Source organism: Pinus tabuliformis, chromosome 1_1 (assembly GCF_031772625.1).
Source record: "Pinus tabuliformis cultivar Carrire ecotype Pingquan chromosome 1_1, CPIR1, whole genome shotgun sequence".
NCBI lineage: Eukaryota > Viridiplantae > Streptophyta > Pinopsida > Pinales > Pinaceae > Pinus > Pinus tabuliformis.
Window position 1 is genome coordinate 163,302,121 of NC_142297.1, and position 21,801 is coordinate 163,323,921.

General features: G+C 32.5%; 1 pseudogene; it reads right to left on the bottom strand.

The window, feature by feature from the left end:
- Window positions 1-47: 47 nt before the first annotated feature.
- Window positions 48-17,881, bottom strand: LOC149212092 (uncharacterized; annotated as a pseudogene).
- Window positions 17,882-21,801: the final 3,920 nt, after the last annotated feature.

The window sequence follows — 21,801 nt, forward strand, 5'->3', positions numbered from 1 at the left end:
AGAAGAGCCAGTGTTGATTTCATTGGATACTTTTCAGTAATTTTTCCTTAAATTTCTTCTACTTGATTACATTTGTTCTCTTTGATTAACAACGATGCTTGAAGTAAAGTCAGTGTCACGCTATCTGGGAACATTTTGAGAAGGTTCAATACAATTTCCTTAGCCTAATCTAACTTGTTTTCATTTAGTAACAGTAGTGAACGATTACAATAAATTGCTTCCTTCTATCTAGCAGAAAGCTTATACTCAAGGCTATGAGCAAGCTGTAATTCTTGAACTCCACCACTCTTGTCAATTAACTTTTCAAACTTCTTTAATCCATCAAACACATCCTTGGCACCATTCAGTGCGATGAGATTATTTGTTGCAATTGCAATTGATGGAGCATCAGCTAGCTTCTGTTTTAGAATATTGTTATAGGTTATCATTGCATCCCTGTCATTCCCTAAAGCCTGTTGCACATATGCAAGATGAACAAAAATGGGAGCTAGTTCATTCTCTATTTCCTCCTCAGCATATTCCTCTTCTATCAGCATCTCTTGCCCTATCCTACGTGCAAGAAGTAGGAGCTCTTGAGCTTTTGCAAAGTTCCTTTTTTCAATAAGAGCACATGCTGCATTATATGCCATCTCAAAGCTACTATTCCAAAAGTAGTCAGAAGTTTCATGAAGGCCTAGATCTCCAATGATTGTCCCATTTATATGAGAATTGAGAGCAAATTGTTTTGTTTGAAGAAAGTGGCAAGTTCTAAGAATCTTGGTTTGTACCTTAGTCGAAGCATTTATATATATGAGAATTCAAGTCCAGTCCATGATATGGTGCAATAGTTGTTGAAGTTTTGATAGCCATCATTTCTGCTTTGAAAGTGAATATGCTGGAGGATTTTTGGGAACGACAGAGTTCAATGTTCATTAGCATTAGGGGTTGTTTATATTCTTTAAAGTTACAGCTATTTGGCATTGTGTGAGATATCCGTGCAACATTGTCATGAAATGGAGCAAATTGATGATGCATTACAGTTATTAAATAGTCTAATCTATTCCACTGTTGATGGGATGGTAAAAGTCAGTAAGGAAACTCTTTTTAACATTCAAACTTGCTTGCAAAATTTACAAGACAAAATTGATTTTTTGCAGCTTGAACCACAGCTACAGCAAGAAGAGCTACATCGAAATAGATATCGTTCTTAACCTATTTTTGTTCAGAACATTGAGACAACCACCCATCAGCGGCAAGTCAATATTGTTGAAGTTAATTCATATTTAGTACCCGATGAAGAAGCGGTTGTACATGCAGATACAGAAGTTCAGTTTGCACTTCCCAAGCCCATCATTAGACCTTGGGAAGAGCTTGTCCACAACAAGCATAGAACAAGTCTTGGATATGATAAGGAGGTTTCCTTTCATATTCCTGATTACTCAAAGCCCATTCAGTTTGAGAGTGTTGGATTCCTTCATGACAGCTCACCTTCAGCTGTTTCAGATTATGCCGGTCTTCCACAGGAACAACAACAAATTGTGAAATGCCAACACTGTGACCGAGTTGGCCGCATGAAATATCATTGTTTTGATCTGAATCCATGTAAGCACTGTCATAAAACCAGTCATTCTTCAAACAGATGCTTCAGAAACAAACCTCCTACAAGAACAAGGATTCTTCTTGGATGGATCACTTCTTGGTAATGGGCATCAACAGCCAATAAGATATTTCAGTCATATGTCTGAACTTGTTCTCAAGTATTAAACAGTCTTGCAGTTGATTTTTCTCCATCATCTCACCTTGTATCTCACACGGGGGAAATGATGGTCATCTACAAGCTTCAAAGTCACATCAAGCGAGCCTCAGCCACAACCTGCCATACCAGATTCAGAGTTGTGGCCAGAGACAAATATACCCCTGAGAATGCCTTCAGTTATTGATGCCTCTTCAAAGAATTGAGGACACTTCCTCTAGAAGAAGACTTCAACTTCTTGTGAGTTTTGGAAGAGTTCCAAGAATTACATTAAGCATTCGAGAGTTGTTGGTAATCCTTAAACCATCACAGGTTGAGACCTCCCTTTTCAGGTTGAGGTTCTCCTTTTATGCGGGGTGAGACCTCCCTTTCATGGTTGAAGGTTTCCCTCTTCAAAAAATCAGGAGCACTTCCTCTAGCAGAAGACCTGAGATTCATGCCAGACTTGGAAGATTTTTGGGAACTGCACTAAGCATTCCAACGTTGGTGGTCATCCTTAAACCACCTCCCTTATACCAACATTTCAGAGAACACATTCAGCCTAGTGATGCCATGCATTTTTGCACGTTTTGTATTACAGCTCTATTCTTGGACTCATATATAACCCTTTGGATTAAGGGGGGGAATGTTGGACACCTAATCCTCTAAGAGTTGGTGTGGAAGCTTAATAGTCTAAGGAAGTCCAAGAGACCTTGTAATACGAAACCAAAGGCCATATCACTGTACTATAAATGTATATCATTTGTTAATAATAGATACTCTCTCATGCTTATCATTCATCTTTTTTTTCTCCCATATATGTGTTTAACAATTTTTAAAAAGTAGACTAGGCCTATTTATTTGAATTCATGCTCTTAGGATTTCAATTACAAATTGTTTTTCTTTCCTAGGATTAATTTCTTTTCAAAGTAACATTTCCATTTATGAAATTAGTTTAGGATTTGATTTCATTACATTCACTCCATTACATCATGACAACGAAGGAGGGACACATTGTATGTTGCACATATAGTGACAAAAGCTCTTAAGTTTGTACAAACCTCAAGTTGATAATTAAAGTTGGTAGCCTTGGGTGTTCCGACATTCTTGTCGCAATTCTCAAGCTGATCACTACTATGAAGAGACTCAAGTCTAGGCTAGGAAAGGAGTGGCGGCCTTCCTAGGTGGACTTTTCCATAATTAACTATAGGGGAGTGAAAAACCCAAGTGGATCTAGTTCATCATCTGCCCCACTATAACTCACAAGTATACAAAGAAACCAAAAAATCGAGCACTTGATGTCGCTGATAGAATAATGCTAGACCGTTGAAGATAGTGGTGCAATCCCCCAAACCCTAGAAAGCAAACCACCATCCAACCACCACAGAGAAAATAACCAGTAGGAAAAACCACTTAAACACAACCTATCACCCAAGAAACAATATGGAGATTGTGACACAAGATTGAGAGGTAATGCACAATTAGAACTAACACCTAACCCCTCTTTCCACCAACAATTTTCATAGTCCCAAAGTAAAGAATTATAGAGAAACCTCCATAAATGCCATATAGTGACAATTATAATCTTTGAAACATATAATACTTACAATAATTGGAAAAGTAATGAAATTTTCTATCAAATAAAGAAAACTAAAGTTGATACGTCAAATTATGTGTACACGGAAGTACCCACCTCCACCTCAAGTTCAAAGAAGTGGAGGTGGCTCACAAATTCCAGTAATGAGAGGCAAAAAGTTGTAGTTTTATGACATTCCTATTTCCCATCCTATTATCTTGCAACTTAACCGATTATTTTGAAGGAAACCAATGCAGAGGCATTATATAGTTTTACGTGTGGGAAGTTGAAGCCACGAAGTCTAAATGCCAACTACAATCACTTCCTAGTAAATCCTTCGCTGGTCTAGATGCTCCAACATTTGAAAATCACCATCATAGCTACTTACCACCCTAGATTGTGCAATGTCAGTTACCTCCTCTATGGACCACAACCATGTCTCACATTGAAAATGCTTTACTGCTACAAATTTCATTGCATGCTCCCAAGCGTCAAACCTCAAAAAAATATACTTAATACCCTTGGAGCATGCCACAAATGACCTACGAAGAAGAAAAATACTAGAACAAAATGGGAGGTGGATAACCAACTTCGGGGAGAGACATAATTCACCGCATTGATTTCGGTAGCTACACCACCCACATTATTTAAAGAACCTAAAGAAGCATGTGTCACATATTCTGTTGAATGTCGTTCATGCCAAGGCTGTATGTCTTTTCTCAACTTGCTTAGATCCAAACCATTAGGGCCCTTAGGGGTTCCAACCAAGGAACACGGAGATCCCAACTCCACACAATTCATCTTCTCGTGAAAACCATAAGTGTCGTGTCACAGTCCCTTCATATGCAATGTAAGATTACTCATAATTGGCACACTAACCTTCATTTACTCTAGTTGGGTTTATGTTGCCACATCCCTTGGCTTGTTAGCCAAATGGGGCAGTGGAAACCTGCCTCATCCACATGCGTGAACTCACAAGTCACCCATTAATTTTAATTAAAGATAATATTTAAAAAAAATAGTATGTTTATTTATAATGTAATAATTAATATATTTTTTAATTTAATAAATTTCCTAAATAATATTTCATCTTAAAGAAAGTTTAAATTTACTTAGTAACTATGTCTCTAAGTTTATGTTTGTATGATTTTTAATATTTAGATCTTATTCATAAAGTTGAAACTTTATCGTTGTTGTCACTCTTACTCACATAACGAGGGTAGTTATTTTTATATAAATTTTGTAAATGAAATAATAACAATATATAAATTCTACAATTAAAGATTGTTTCGTGTATTTTTTAATCAAATTTATCCATCAAATTTATCCCAATTATGCAAGAATTTGTTGGAATGATAATTTTGATATGTGAATTTTGTACAATTTGAATGCCCTCAAAGTCTTTTCAAGATATTGAATCCATTTATGTATTCCAAAATAATTATTAATAACATAAAAACACTACTTGACTAAAAAATGTTTCGTCCTTTACATGATATATATTTTATGTTTAATTGATTTTCAATTTCTAGAAAGAATGACAATAATTTTTTTAAATAACTGAAATGAATATAATCTTATAAATGAGATGATAATATTTTAGAAATTTTTAATTAGTGTGTTTATAAGATATAGATTATTTTATGGGTTTCAGTTATGAGATCAAATAATTTTACATATATTTGTATTAAATAAAAATATTTAATAATATTAAATTAGAAATTTTAATATTTATAATATTTATAATTTTGAAAATAAATTTTAGGATTATCTTTTGTTTTTTTATAGACTTTAGAAAAGCTTTCGACATAGTTTCTTGTGATAAGCTAGGCTAGAAGAGATAATGATTCCTCTCAATCTGAGGGTTGTTGTGACTAGGCTATACAAGAATTGTATTTCCAATCTTAAGACCACCCATGGTTAGTGAGAAGAAATTAAAAGCAATATCGAAGTTAAGCAAGGGTGTCCCCTATGGCCTACCCTTCTTGGCATTTACATTAATAAGCTAGAAGAGAGATTTGGAAGTTGTAGGATGTGATGACACTAGGCTCACTGGTATGGTCATTACTCTTCTCCTTTATGATGACGATATCATTCTTCTAGCTAGGAGCCATGATGATCTCGACAAGCACCATGATGATCTCGACAAGCACGTTAGAATCATCAAATATAATCCCTCCAAGATGGGTATGATTGTTAATTCTAGAAATACTAAACTCATGATAATTAAAACCAAAATGATCAAGTATGATAATATCATTTATGATAATAACTAATTGTAGAATGTTTCCTCATATGAATATATGGGAATCAACATTCATCATCAGCTCAAATGGAATTATATCATTGAGAAAAGGATAATTGGAGGTTAGAAAGCTTATTATGGCCTTGAAAACAATTGAAAATTGATATATCTTTGGGTATGTAGGAAAAAAAACTCCTTTGAGACTCTCGACACCCTTGTTATTTTTTATGGATGTGAGGTTTGGATTTGTTTTATATCTAAAAAATGTAGAGGAATATTGAGTTGATCTAGAAACAATTCATAACATAAGACATCAAGATTAAAGGAAATACCCCCTACCCCATCCTCTTGATTGAATCTATCCTTGCCCCTATTGAAATCATGGCTATGATTAGGTATCTCATGTATAAAAAGAAGCTATAGAACATGGAAGCCGAGAGGTTCCCCAAAATTGTTTCTAACTTTAGGCAAAAACTCCCCACCTCTGGCTCAAGAGAGGTTGGCATAATGAGTCACATTCTTGGCTAGGTCAATGGGGGGTAAAGGAGGAGTTAGAGGGGGAAAGGAAGCTAAGGTATAAGGAAGTCATCAACCTCAACCTTGTTAATCAAAATTGTGTTTTTGTCTTGGCGAGTGCTAATAAAAAAATGAACAATTCCAAGATAGGAACTAATTCTCATGAAGTTCAAATTGAAACAAGGTGCCAACTCTTACTCACATATGTTGTGATTTTCAAATTATTTGCCACACTACCAATCTTATTGACTTGTTAAGTGAGCAAATTTTTTTTGATCTAGGAACACTTGTCTCCCTTCTTTTCGATCATAGAAATAAAATATTAAAAAAATTCAATTAATCTCTCACATCATATGGCATATTTGTCTTAATGAAAATTAATCAACACCATCATTATTATTATATTTTATATACTTTATGAAAATTAAATTTAAATGGAAAATATCAAGTTTCACCGCTATTTAAAATAAACCAAATAACATAATTTCATAAAAAATTATTTAGTATATATTTTTTGAAAATTTCAAAAGTTTATAAATAAATTGAATTTAGATAACTTAACTATTATTATTTAACTTGAATACATTAATTGATTCAATTAATTAATGGATTTAAAATTTAAAATCATCAAATATTGAAGTTTCTTTTGAAATATTAAACCATTGATCATAAGACATATTGTTAAGTTACTCTATGATGATGAAATGTAAGTTAATTAATCATTATTTTTTATAGTTTTACTAGTTAAGTGAGTGGAGGCTATAATTTTGTTGGAAATATTTTTATTATTTTTGGAAATGTGAGTTATTATTATTAAGTTTAGATTTTAGGTGTTAAAAGTTTTTCATAGTGTTGAATCCATTTCCATTATGAAAAACTATTTAAACACTCTAAAAATTATTATGATTTATTTATTAATTAATAAACTGGAAAATCAATAAGTGAAAACAAAACACACTTTTCAAAATACTAAAAAAAATTACCTATAACTATCAAATTTAGATTTTACGTACCTAAAAATTCTGAATAGTACTAAATCCATTTCCATTATAAAAAACAATTCAAACACTTAAAAAATTATTATTATTTATTTATTTATTAATAAAATTAAAATTCAAACACCCAAAACAAAACACACTTTTCGAAATACTAGAGGAAAATTACATCGGAAAAATAATCTGTGTTTACGTCCCTTAACAAATAATTACTCTCAAAAAAATTAATAGGTTCATTTCCAGTGGACTTGATAAGAAAACAATCAAAGTAAACTCCGACTTTCCAATGGACTTGATAAGAACGTATATGAAATTAGATTTGATCCGTTTTAAAAGGAAGCGACTTCCAACTTTATCAATTTTTTAAAAAATGACATTTTAACGGAGGGCTTTGAAAGATATGCTGAAATAATTTCAAATGTTTGTTAAAATTGATTTTTCTTTAATTTAATTTATATATATATATATATATATAGAAAGTTATAAATACTCAGTAAATTTATCTTTCAGAGCCATGATCTCAAGCAATAATGTTTTTATACATCATTATTTTTCTGGGTGTTTTGTGAACTTAACAAGTGGTATCAGAGCAAGGAGAGGTGAGTCCAATAAGTGATTATTGAGTGGAGACACAATCAGTGAAAAGTATTTTGAATAACCAAAAGAGTGGAAGAATAGATTTAGATCCTATAGAATAGTGTGGCTAACAAGTTTTGTAAACCATGGAGAAGCTACAATGAAGAGAGTGTGCATGAAGGTTCTAACTATTGTGATAAAGACAACTATAGTTACTAAGTGGATATGAGTTGTATTATGGTTACTAAATGGACATGAGTTGTATTAATAAGATATTGTGTGGATCTAATTAGTGCAAATGAGGATCAAGTTGAAATGATTGTCCACTAGAGGCACAATATAAAGGTGCTCAAATGTAGTGAAATATGGCATGTGGGAGGTGGTAAGGATAAGAAAATGGAGATAGATTCAAGGGTAATGAGGATGGTGAAGGAGCCAACATGTGATGAGAGTTATAGTGATGTGATAATACTAGTGGTGTGTGAACAACTTAAGGGTTTTGGTCAACAGTAGATGTATTTCTTAAAGATGTTGTTAGACTTTTTGTTCATGAGTACATGTTTCCTAGGAGAAAAGATTTTACAATTTTCATAATTTGGTCAGCCATAAATGTAGTGCAATGGTACATGTAGTCTTTAAATTGTGGAATGGAGCACTTGGATAGGTAAGAGGGTGGTAGGTATGTTGGTATCCTAGCTAGAGGGGGGAACGTGAAATCATATGAGATGGTTGATGAATGATTGGGACTAGCTTAATCTGCTAGAACCAATTATAAGGGGGGTATTGTTAGGGTGTTCATTTAAACTTGACTCCATCAAATTACCAGTAACTTCCCCCTCTAGATTTGTGAAGAACCATAGATTTTCCCATTCTATTTATCTTTAATATATCCTATGTGAAAGCCAGATAATTCCAAGTAAAATTTTCCTTCCGAACCATTAAGATCCCAAACAAATGCCTCTTTAGAAACTACACCACTTTTAGTAGTGTCTTGTGAACGCGTCAAATTCTTAATTAAAATTAAAGTGATATACAATATCACACCTTCCTTCCTTTAGTAGCGCAAAAGTGATTTCCTTCAATTCCAATTGGTAGGGGTTTTAAAGTTTTTTAGCATTTTCAAACTATATCATATAGAGTTCTTAAAAAAATTTGAAAAATAAAATTCATTATATTTGATTTTAGGATTAAAATGTAAATAATATTTTGTTTAAAACTATATATAAATATAAGCTAAACTATTTTTAATATATATATATATATAAAAGTTAAAATATTTATTTTATAATATATTTTAATTTAATAATTAATACACATTTTATTATAATATATTTTTTAAAATATTTATTATTTTACATAAAATTTCATTTTTTTTCTTAATAAGTATGCTTTATGTACCTGTGGTTGCTCTCACCCTGCTTGACATCACGAGAGCATTGATCTTTGCATATAAATTTTTTAAACTACATAATCAAATCATTAAAAAGACATGAGTTAATAAGTGTAAATATAAAATATCACTTACATTTTATGGATTTTCAATTATCAGAGAAAATGATTATAAATCTTTGTAAATGAGTAAAATTAATATAACCACGGTGATCCTTGCATATAAATATGGTAAAATACATAATCAGAACATAAAAAGATATGCTTCAATAAGTGTAATTATAAGATATGAATTATGTTTTATGGATTTTGAATCGTATGAGAAAATGATTATAAATTTTTGGAAATGAGTAAAATGAATATAACCATGGTGAATCAGATAATAATATTATATAAAAAATTAATTATTATATTTATAAGATATATTTTGTATGTTTAGATATAGTAAACTATATATAAATTGAAATTTTAGTTTATCATATTTATTGGTAAATTTTACTGTATTTATGAGTTGGTTTTAAATTTAATTAATATTTTTTAGGATTTTTTTATGATATTGTTAATTTATTTTTTTGATTTTATATATTATTAAGCTAAAAGGTACATTGTAAATTTAATATTAGGGAAATATGTAATATTTTTTTTGTTCAACCTAAAATAATGTTAGTAATAATAAAAACAAAAATGAATATATATGTTTGATTAATTTTAATTATAAACATTATAAGTTTGCACACTTTGTTAGTTGTTGATATGAAAATCCAAAATCTAGAAATATAAAAAACAAAAAATAAAAAAACACAAAACAAAAAAACAAAAAAACAAAAATCTTATGCTTTAACTTTTGAGATGAGCATTAGGAAGATGTATAATTTTTAAAAGGGATATATGCAATTCATTCAATTCTTCATATAAAATTAATATGGGACATTTAAAAATTATTAGCAAAAATTTAAAAATTCACTATACATTATAAATTAAATATTTAAATATTTATTATTAAGTAATTTCTCATATATATGGGATCAAGAGCTCAGATATCCTATATTAACATTTTAATATGGGTGATGCAATACATTAATAAAATATTTCAATGCCAAGTATATAAATATATGTGGTTAAAAAATGATATATATATATATATATATAAAGTAATTTAATCTCTTCTAGTGCAAATTATTTTTCAAGTTTTTCACTCTAAAAGATTTTTGAACATCAAAATATTTGATTCATGTCTGCTCTGGCTAGATTCATGGTTAAAATGGATTGATACTTAGATTATATAGTATCATATTAATACAGTTTGAAAATTAAAATGATAACTATGTGAATCTAATATTATATTTTTAAATGTAAAAATAAGTAATAATAATAATAATTTTGAGATAAATATATATTTTTAAAAGAGGTGTTGCAAACCAAACCCTCTTAAAATTGAAAGGACCATATTTTTATATTTCTCTTAGAAGACAAAATATAGGGATCTTTTCCACAAATATAAATGAAAGAGTACTTGAATCTTGATGGTGGAAATACATTCAGTACCATCAAAAACTCATAAGATACCAAAAACTTAAAACTTTACAGTTGTAACCCTCATTTTGCAAAAAATCCATTATTTTTCAAACAAATTTGAAACCCACCCAAAACAACCAACAATTAACATCTAATAAAAATTAAAAATTGAAACCTGCTTTGTGATGCAGTTTACAATTTTAGGCCTTCAAAAAGTAACCACCATTACAAAGTACAAGTCTGTACAAACCTAATCCTCACTTTGTTAAAACATCCCTTTGGGAGTAAAATGTCATGGAATAAATTGTTGTCTAGCATTTTAAGCAATACGTACTGTTTATCACGTGAACGAAGTGGAAATGACGGAGTTAAGTTGAACTCTGTACCACAATTAGTACATATGCTTATAGTTCAGATTGAATCAGATGTGAACAGCAGAGGCTTATGTCCCATGGTGTAAAATGTCATGGAATTGTTGTCTAGCATTTTAAGCAATGCGTACTGTTTATCACGGGAACATAGTGGAAATGACGGAGTTAAGTTGAACTCTGTACCATAATTAGTAAATTTTCATGGTCATTATATTTGGGGTTGTACATTTGGGGCAAGCAATGCGTACTGTTTATCACGTGAACATAGTGGAAATGACGGAGTTAAGTTGAACTCTGTACCATAATTGGTAAATTTTCATGGTCATTATATTTGGGGTTGTACATTTGGGGTTGTACAGATTGAATAGAGATGAACGCCAGAGGCTTATGTGTCCTATAAGATAGTAGCTTTTTTATATAAGATAGTAATTATTAACACAATTATATTTACCAATGTAATTGATATAGGCGTAGACATATATGAATTATTTTTTCCAAAACTCAAGTTCCAAATTTCAGATTTCTTTCATAATTTTGTAGATTGTGTCCATCTCCCATCTCCCAAAAGGCACCCTATAGTTTCTAAGCAGAAACCACCTTCAAATCTATCTCCACGCTTACAGATTGCGTCATTTTTCACGCTAAAGCCTTACCTAAAGCATATCAAACAAAGTATAATTTCAACCGTGCGACAGTTGAACCTTGCGGCAGGATGAGGACAATAAACCAAGCGCATCGGCAAGTCGGCATATCGGCTGGTCAGAGCTTCGGAGGCATGCAGCGACAGCGATATGAAATATCGCCGATACCGCATCGGCGAAATCGCAGCGGAGGACTTACAAAGTGGCTTTGTTTTTGTGCGATAAGCGATCGCCGATATCGCATCGGCAAAGTCAAAGTGAAGGAGTCATAAAGAAGCTTTTGTGTTTGCGATAAGCGATCGCCGATATCGCATCGGCATATCGCTATCGGCAATGTCATAGAGTCGGGGTCTTTGACATAAGAAAAGTTGCGATGCGATGCAAATAAAGTCAATGGTTAAAGTACAGGCCAGCAGCTAATAAATTTGACGTGAAGTAAAAGTTCCTTTACCGCCAGTAAATGTCAGTAAAACAGTAAATGCAATTTACTGTGGTTGGTAAGTTTTGGTGAAGTTTTTAATTTCATTTAAGCGGGAGTATGGGCACAAGTAAAAGCTGGTAAAAGCATTTAATTTTTATTATTTCTTTTACGGAAGCATGGGAAGTGAAAACGTGAAGTATGTTTTTGTTGTTGTCATATATATGTAATATTTTTGTGTATTGAAGATATATATAGAGTGGTAAGTGAAGAACGCAGCAGCGCGTATGAAAATATACACAGCAGTGTAAATGAACTTTGTTGCACAGCAGTGCATAAAATCAGTTGCTCATTGTAATGAGAAGGGTGTAGTGTGAGAGAGGATAATGCACAACAGTGCTATCCGTGAAGAACAAGGGAGCAGCATGCCTTTTGTTGATTGGTGGTGAAGCTCGCGGCAGCGAAAGAACAAGGAAGATGCACAGCAGTGCATAGAATAGTGATGATTTTAATGTATTGGATTTGCATTGAAATGCAAAAGAAAAGAGCGCTCAGGTATTTTGAAATTGTGAATGTAATGTAAAGTTTACTGCAAATGTAAATTTTGTTTTACAGCAATAATGTGAAAAGGGGTTTCACTGCAGTAAACCCAGCACAGTAATTTCTCAGGTGAAAACAGAGTTTTTGCTGAATGTAAGTTTTCTTTGAAAATCCCTCTGAGTGAAAGAGGATGAAGTTTGTATCAGGCTTTGTATTTTAATCAATAGAAATATTTTTATGGCTGTGTAATACTCTGTTATGAGTAGATTTGTTTTAAAAGCTTCCCTGTGCACAAAGGTCCTGGAACAGTGGAAACAGAGCATTGGCTCTGTGGAGTTAGAATGTCTGGTTTTGGTATTTCCCATTGAGAAATACCCATCAAGATTGCGTCATTTTTCACGCTAAAGCCTTACCTAAAGCATATCAAACAAAAAATTATGAGTGTGGGAGGACTACGAGTGTTGGAAGAGGTGAGAGGTTTGAAGGAGTGTGTGCGAGTAAAAAGATGAAGCTATAGCCCTAAATGCCTGAAGAAATGATTCTTAACCATATAAGGCAATGCAGACTGCATCACAGAGAAAGAAACAACAGAATAACACAAAGACAAAATTTGATAGCTTCCCATAAACATAAACCCTTCACATCTGTCAATTTTTTTAGACGGTTCAGTTTTTTGTCCTAATATACTGGTAATAAAATACTCTGAACGGCCAGCCATTTCAAAGGAGTAGGCACATAACGTTTTCGTGCACTTTTCCATTTATCATTCACTAGTTCATCCACTACATTTAACATCCATCTCCGCATAAGTTTCACAAAGGAATGCACAGGGACGCATGCAATTAATGGAGTGAATATTACACTTATGCACATGGTTGGACATGTTTAAATGTATGTTTTTTTAAATTTATTTCTAGTAATTATGATAAGTGATTATCAACCATAGGTATAGTTAATTTTTAATAATGTTTTGTAAAAATTTAATTTAAGTATGGTTTAAAGATGTGATTAAATATGCGTAGAAGTTAATAGTATGAATTTCAACAATTGATGGAGTGGCAATCACTATAATATACTGGCATTTTTCAATTTAGGTCATCCAATCAAAATATTAATTAAGAAAATGATTAAAGTGTCCAATTGCAATAAGAGTAACTCCTATCTGCATAAACTAGCACAACCACATTTACCAATGTAGTTGATATAAACCCATAAGCATATATGAATTATATATATTAATACAATCACATTTTCCAATATGATTGATATAGACCTATAAACTTATATCAACCACATTAATAATTCTTATGTGTATTTTTTTAACACCAACTATTTATCATTATTAATAATTATATAAATAATAACAACCATATTCTTATATATTTATATTATAACTCATGATAATATTATAATAATAATATTAAATTATTATTATAATAATATAATGATTAATATATTATAATAATAATACGTACCGGAAGCGTTATGTCTCATGGAGTAAAATGTGATGGAATAAATTGTTGTCTACCATTTTAAGCAATAGGTACTGTTTATCACGTGAACGAAGTGGAAATGACGGAGTTAAGTTGAACTCTGTACCACAATTAGTAAATTTTCATGGTCATTACATTTGGGGGTTGTACATATGCTTATAGTTCAGATTGAATCAGATGTGAACGCTAGAGGCTTAGCACAGTAACGGCCTTATATAGCACAGTAACTACTAGCATATGCGACAGAAGAGTAGAGACTGTACCTAGAAGTTTGTAAACCAGGTCCGTATTTTATACGGGGTAAAGGTAGGTCGATGCTTGATGTTTTTTTTTGTCTTTGTTGTTTTGCCAAAGGGAGACGAGGAAGCTTCTTTTCTTCCTTTGCGAGAGGGGCTCCACGGAATATTTATATAACTACATTTTTTGGGACTTTCTGTTATTGGAAGCAATTATTATATCCAATTTTGCCGACACACGCCATCTATTGCTAGAATACAGTTGTTCGGATCATCCAATAAGAAAGGTTGTGGTTGAATTTTTGGAAGGTAAAGAAGAGAATTGTGGTTGAATTTTTGGAACGTAAAGAAGAGAAAAGGGGAGTGAACATATTCTTCAAGTGAAGTTAAGGTCAATTTAGTAATCAAATGATGCCTTTGCCTCAGGCTATTCTTCATAATTGAAGCTAGTGCGCGAGAGAACATACTATTATAGCATTTCAATTCAAGCAGTTTTAGGATGAAGCATATTATTATCTAATTTTGGAGTTATGGAAAATACACACAATTCACTCCAAAAAATATCAACAAAATATTTTTTCATTATAAAAATGTTTAGAATAAAGTAGAGAATAATCATAATCTTGGGTTTAGTCAACATGGAAAGAAAAAAAAGGGAGCTTGTTTTATAGTTTTATTAGGTAATCAAATGATGCTTTTACTATAAACTATTTATAATTGAATGTTTTATAGTTTTATTAGGTAATCAAAGGATACTTTTACACTAAACTATTCTTCATAATAGAAGTATAGTTTTATTAGGTAATCAAATGATGCTTTTACCATAAACTATTCATAATTGAATGTTTTATAGTTTTATTATGTAATCAAATGATACTTTTACCCTAAACTATTCTTCATAATAGAAGTTAGTGCTAGACAAAGCATACTAACATTGTAGAATAAAACAGACTATTATCTTATTATGGAGTTGTAGCTAATACACCATTCACTCCAAAACATTATTAACAAAACCATTCTTTAATGTATATATGTTTAGAATGAAATATATACTTACCATAATCTTAGGTTTAGTGAATGTCAAAAGAGTAAGAAAAATAGAGCTTGTTTTATAGTTTTTTTAGGAAATCAAATGACCCCTTAACCTTCAAGTAGTCTTCATAACTAAAGAAGTTAGTGCCAGATAGAATATACTATTACCTCATTTCAATACAAGTTATTGTAGGAGAAGTATACTATTATCTTATTTTGGAGTTATAGTGAATACACACTATTCACTCCAGAAATTATCAACAAAATCATTCATCATTATATGATGTTTAGAATAAAGTATGGACTTACCATAATCTTAGGTTTAGTCAACATAAAGAGGATAAACAAAGAAAGTTTGTTTCATAGTTTTATTCAACAACCTAGATTGATTAGATCATAAAACATTTACATATTAAGATAAATATATGTTTTTCTATGTTATTATAAAATTTGTAATTTTTTAATAATTATTATGTTACTTTTACTTATTTATTTTTTTTATTTGTTATTTTTAATGTTTTTGTGTTAATTATAGATCGGAATATCTTTTTAATTTATGAATATATACAATGTTATCATTTCATATGTATTTTTGCTAGTCAAATATAACCAATTTTAATAAGCATCTATATAGATTGTTAAAAGGAAAAATAATTTATTAAACCTCTTTTAAACTTTTAAAACCCTCATTATAAATGAGTAAAATGCTTTCAAAATTTCAATGGTTAATGCAACTAATTACATTGGCAAAATAAAAATATTTTAAAATAATTACAAAACTTTTTTTTTCATTTAAAGAATATTACATGTTAGTTGGATTATATAGAAAAAGGAATAACCGCTAAAGCTTAAGTTAATATCCAAGAGAGATGAATTTTTTTATCTACTTGATCTAAATTCTTTGTTTTAAGACAAAAAGAGTTTAAAAAATAAGAGTGAAAGAGAATACAAAATTCATTTTGATGGAGTTGAAAAGGTATTAAGAACTAGTAAATATCTTATCCATCTTTCAATATATTCAATTCTTTTCATAGACCTCTTAGTCATTACATTGATTGAGCCACTCCAAGGAGTAGATTTCATCCCTCACAAATGTGTGTAGGTTGTAATTTTTTGGTTACCACTATTGGAATTGACTATTTATGGTTATAATTGGAAAAAAAAAATCCTTCTTAATATGGTAATTCATGTTATACATATTTCTACTTGCAATAATTGAAAAAGAAAATACATATTTTATTTATAGAAAGGTATTTATGAACAACTACATAAAGAAGGAAAAACAAGTGTATATAGGTGATATCATATCCTCTTCCCCTAAATAATATGCATTTAAAGAAAGTCAATGTAATCAATTGGGTTCTAATAGAGGCCTCTCTTATTAAGAGAGGTCCTTTGGCCAAGAGTGTTGGGAGCTTAATCCCACCACATAGAACAAAAGGAAGACGATTATCTAAACTCATAAGAAAGCTACCTTACACCTTATCTCCTCCTAAATAGATAAAGTTATGATCCTCAAAAAAATTCCAACTCCCTGGAAGTTTAGGGAAATCATTATTAAGTTAATCACCAAATAACATAGACCTCTAAAAGCACCTTTGGGCATTGATCCTTTAGAAACCTTAACACTTCATGGCAAATTGACAATCTATAATGATGTGCTTCACTATCTCAATCATTGCCAAATAGGATAGACTACATTAGAGATCATATTTTTGGCCAACCTAGCTTTGGCCAAAACTCAATGATAAATCACTAGTCATAGAAAAACGCTTAACATATAAGAAAACGATAAGACCATATGTAGTTTAGTTGATGAACCTGTGGTGAACTTAGTGTGAACCTACTGAGATATTTAATGCTCTGCAACCTCAACTCACGACTACCTTGCCTAACAATGGTCTGGGGTCCCTTCGATCTGGTGAACTCCTAATGAACTTCCAGTGAACTTCGAATGAAGATTGCAAGACAACTACTACCATAACAGACAATGAAAAATGCGCACAGGTATTCAGATGCGGAAATGTATACTCATATTATTTCTCAGAGTGGATTCAAATTACATATGACTGAGAGATTACAGATCATGACAGAGAGAATTCTTTATTAGAGATGGACTATCGTTGTATTTATCAAACTTTATGCCGTTCACAAAGGAATAAGCAATACCAAAGGCTACCTAGCAACAGATAGCCTCTGCCTCATAATATACAGACTTGACTCATATAGGAACTCGACTCACTGCTAATAGATCTAGCCATTTTGCAATACCAAAGGCTACCTAGCAACAGATAACCTCTGCCTCATAATATACAGACTTGACTCATATAGGAACTCGACTCACTGCTAATAGATCTAGCCACTTTAGGTTCTTACCACTGCCGAGCACACTGATACTCAGACTTCTCAGTTCTCTAAGACTCTCTAAGACTCTAAGACTTTCCAAATGTGAATGCCTCATGAATAAGCCTTACCCTCCTTATATAGAAAATGAGGGGGGACAAACATCCCTGTAGGGCATCAGACAGCTGGATAGAATCATTGCTTTCGAGTAACACCGAGGTGACATCCGCACGAAGATTCCAGTCCGAAAAATTAAATCCTATGGGAAGATATGCTATCTCCATTATGAATCTACTGTTTACAAGGTGGATGCTTTTGAACAACAAAGCTCACGAGAAAACGGGTCACAATTAAGTCCTTGTGACTGGACAACATTATTACAATAATGGATGCTTTTTACAGACAAGCCCATGAGAACCGTCAGAAGATAGTGCTTTCAGGGAATCTCTTCTTTTTGTACAATAATTCATCCCAGGCTTTAGTAAAAATCCTCGAAACGATCATCTGTTTTCCCAGAATTATCTGATGCTTTATTTTGGTTAGTACAAGCCATTCATAATGACAACACATGTATTCTCTTAGACTTTTATTGTCATCATGGAAAAGTCACCATTCTTCGTCTGTCATTTCTTTAACAGTTTTGTAGATAGTGTGAAAACAATCTAGAATATTATGTTCAAAACATGTATCACAATGGTTACGACAGTATGACTTATGATAAACTGGGTCCATAGCAGTTCTGTTGACGCCATAGTCCATCAACCATTTCTGGAGCCATTCACATTATTGGTTTCTCTGGAAGATTTCCATTGTACTAAATTTTATCTTTCCTTATCATCGACATTAAGGAAGTCCCACCATAACTGCTTGTATCCTGCAAAATCATAAACTGTGTCAGGAAAAATAATTTTAGGATCTCCTTTTGGCCAAAGAGCAGCATTATGTGTAGGCCATGACCATTCCAAGTTCCTGGTTCGATGGATGCAGAAATATTTTTCATATATTCCATTGCGAACCCATCCATGACACCATATGCCTGATATATCATGAAAATCTTGTTGCAGAGCATCTTCTGCAAATCTGGCTTCTCTTTTTTCTTTTGTATAAATCATATCATGTATCCATTTACTGCCTTTAGGATACACTCTTCTTTCTGGTACAAGATGTTGAATGTCGGTATGAGCTTGCAAATTGGCATCTAGTACTTTTGTATTTATGAGTTTCCATGTAGGCCTCCAATTTTTCTTATATTCTTCCCAGTCCTGGTTGTCTGGAATAGTGCACAACACCTCTTGCTTTTGTGATTGATCCCATTCAGTAACAATGACCATTATGCAGTCTTGAGGCTATATGTACTCTCTGCTTAGGAAATTTGGGAGACAATTATCTCTGCCTTTTATATGCTCAACCTGGAAATCAAAGTTTGCGAAGAGTGCTTGCCATCTGGCAAATTTAGCTTCTCCTAGTTCTTTGATCTCTTTGGTTAGAACCTTCTGAAGGGCTAAAGCATCAATTCTGAGCAGGAACTGTTTGTTTATGAGGTAGACATCAAATTTGCTGATGCAGTTCCACACGGCTTTGACTTCTTTCTCAATGGTGGAATAATTCTGCTCAGCTGCATTCCAAGTTCCAGATGCATATTGAACAATTTTTTCAGTGTCTCCATTTCTTTGTTTTAGGATTCCTCCCCATCCAATATTACTTGCATCTGTTTCAACAATCTTGAATGCATTATCATCTGAAACATATAATATAGGAAGAGACTTTACCTTGGCTTTAATATTCTGAACAGCCTTGGTATGAACTTCTGTCCACTCAGGTGGATTCTTTTTAAGTCTCTTATTTAACACACTCCTGTCAGTAGCACAATCTTGATAAAAATTACTGACATAATTCAGACACCCTAAGAATCGTTGTAACTAATTTTTGTCTGTAATAACATCAGGAAATTTGTCAGCAAATTCCAATGCATGCTTCTACAGGGAGATTTGGCCATTAAAGATGGTGTGGCCAAGAAACTTGATAGTAGTCTGAAAGACTTCTATCTTCTTTTTACTCAGAACTAGACCATTATGCTTTACCAGTTGCTTAAAAGTATGCACATGCTTAAAATGGTCTTGGATGTTCTTATAGAAAATCAAAACATCATCTATGTATACTATAAGCCAATCAAAATATGGCTTGAAGATTTTGTCCATTACCTTTTGGAATTTTGATGGTGCATTCTTCAGACCAAAAGGCATGAAATTCCACTCGTAGTGGCCTGCTGGGATACTGAAAGCAGTTTTGAATATGTCTTTCTCAGCGATAGCAACATGCGAGACTCCTAATTTCAAGTCAAACTTAGAGAAAACTTTAGCTCCAGCTATCCTACTTATCAGATCACATTTATGAGGATTAGGATAGGTATCATCTGCAAGAACAAAATTCAGAGGTTTGAAATTTATTACCAGCCTTGAAATACCTCTGATTTGTTTGAATCTTTTGTTAACATAGAATCCATAATAGTTCCACGGACTATTGGACTCTCTGATGAGCTTTCTGTCTAGGAGTTGTTTGATCTCTCTTTCAAAGAGATCTCTGTAATCCTTACTCATAGGAATAGCTCTGCTTTTACAGGGTTTACCTGTATATCCTTCTTTATATGGAAGTTCAACTGCATGTTGCTTTATGTGCCAGAATGCATTGGGTTCTTCTAAGTAGCATTATTCCTCAATTTGTTTCTTCAATTCTTCAACCTTCCTCTTAAACTGAGGATTTTTGAGTTCTTCAACTTTGATTGTAGATTTCAGATCTTTGATATCTGATAATCTAGCTTCTGCTAGGTCCAAATTTTGGACAATTTGGACCATGGTAGAAACTCGAGGATTCGAGATATATGGCAACTTGATCCTTTTTGTTATTCCCTTTGAAGTAGGAACATATATGAAATAACTAGCTTTATTATCTTTCAATCTTGTTGACCCATGTGGCTCAACAGCTGCTAGGAAAATGTTTCCTAAAATGCAGTCAACTGGGATATCTGCTACTGCAAATTTCAGATTAATGCAGTGATGTTCAAAACAGATAGAGGCCTTAGGAACTTCATATTTGAGCATTTTATTGCCCAATCCTACTACATTCCTTTTTGCAGAGACCCAATATTTTGCTGGTATAATCTTCTTGTTTAAGATGTTCACATCAGCTCCTGAATCAAGGAGTGTTGTGAGTTCAAACATTTCTCCTTTGATGCAGATGTTTACTTTTACATGATGTTGCTGGTAGGATATGGCTAGGAGTCTCATTTCCTTAAAGCCATATACAGGATCTTTTATTCCTTCAGCAATTTCAAGATTTAGATTGCTGGTATATTCAGTGGTGTCCCATGCATGGGAATCATCTTCTTCTTTTTCTACCACTTTCTTTCCTTTCTTGATTTCTGCAATCTGGGTTTTTAGAGAAGAGATCTCATTTTTAATGCTATGAATCTCTCTATTGACTTCCCCCAAGGTGAGGGATCACACCTTATCGGGCTTCTCTTGATGTTTCTAAAAAGATCTAGTATTTCTTTCAAAAGCAGCATCAAAAAATAATGAATTCTTACCTGAACTTTTGAAGCACTGGATTTGAACTGATCCATAAATGCTTCGGTCAACCGATTCTTCATATCACCATATTCCATTGCTCGGATCTGAGATAAAATTTTTATCTCATCTTCTTTTGTGGCAGCCATTAGGATCTTTTCTTTGTGAGGTCTGAAGTCTATATCTTCAAAACTGGAATCACTGTATGATTCTGAATCAGAATCATAATGTATTTGACAAGCACATTCTTCAGATTTTGGGCATGAACAAGATGTAGCTTCTGAATCTGAGCAGTCTTGCATGTGTGCTTCTAATCCTTCATAAGATGAAGAACTAAAAGAATCAAAAGATGATTCTTCAGATTGGTGCTGCTGAGCTTAGTCTCTTATTACCACATTTTGGCAGCGTCCTGTTCTGTGAGAACGGGAACCACATTTCATGCATTGTATGGGTCCCTGTCCTTCTTTCTTGACATTTTTACCCCTTTGAACAGAGGCTTGAGACTTCTTTCCTCGGTTCTGCTTAGACTCTTCTCCTTCTAGACATCTTGAAGATGTGTGTCCAGTCTTTCCACACAGCCAGCAAGTAAGACTGTTCCATTTCTCTTGCTTAGATGTATGGAGATGGATGTCAGAAGGTCT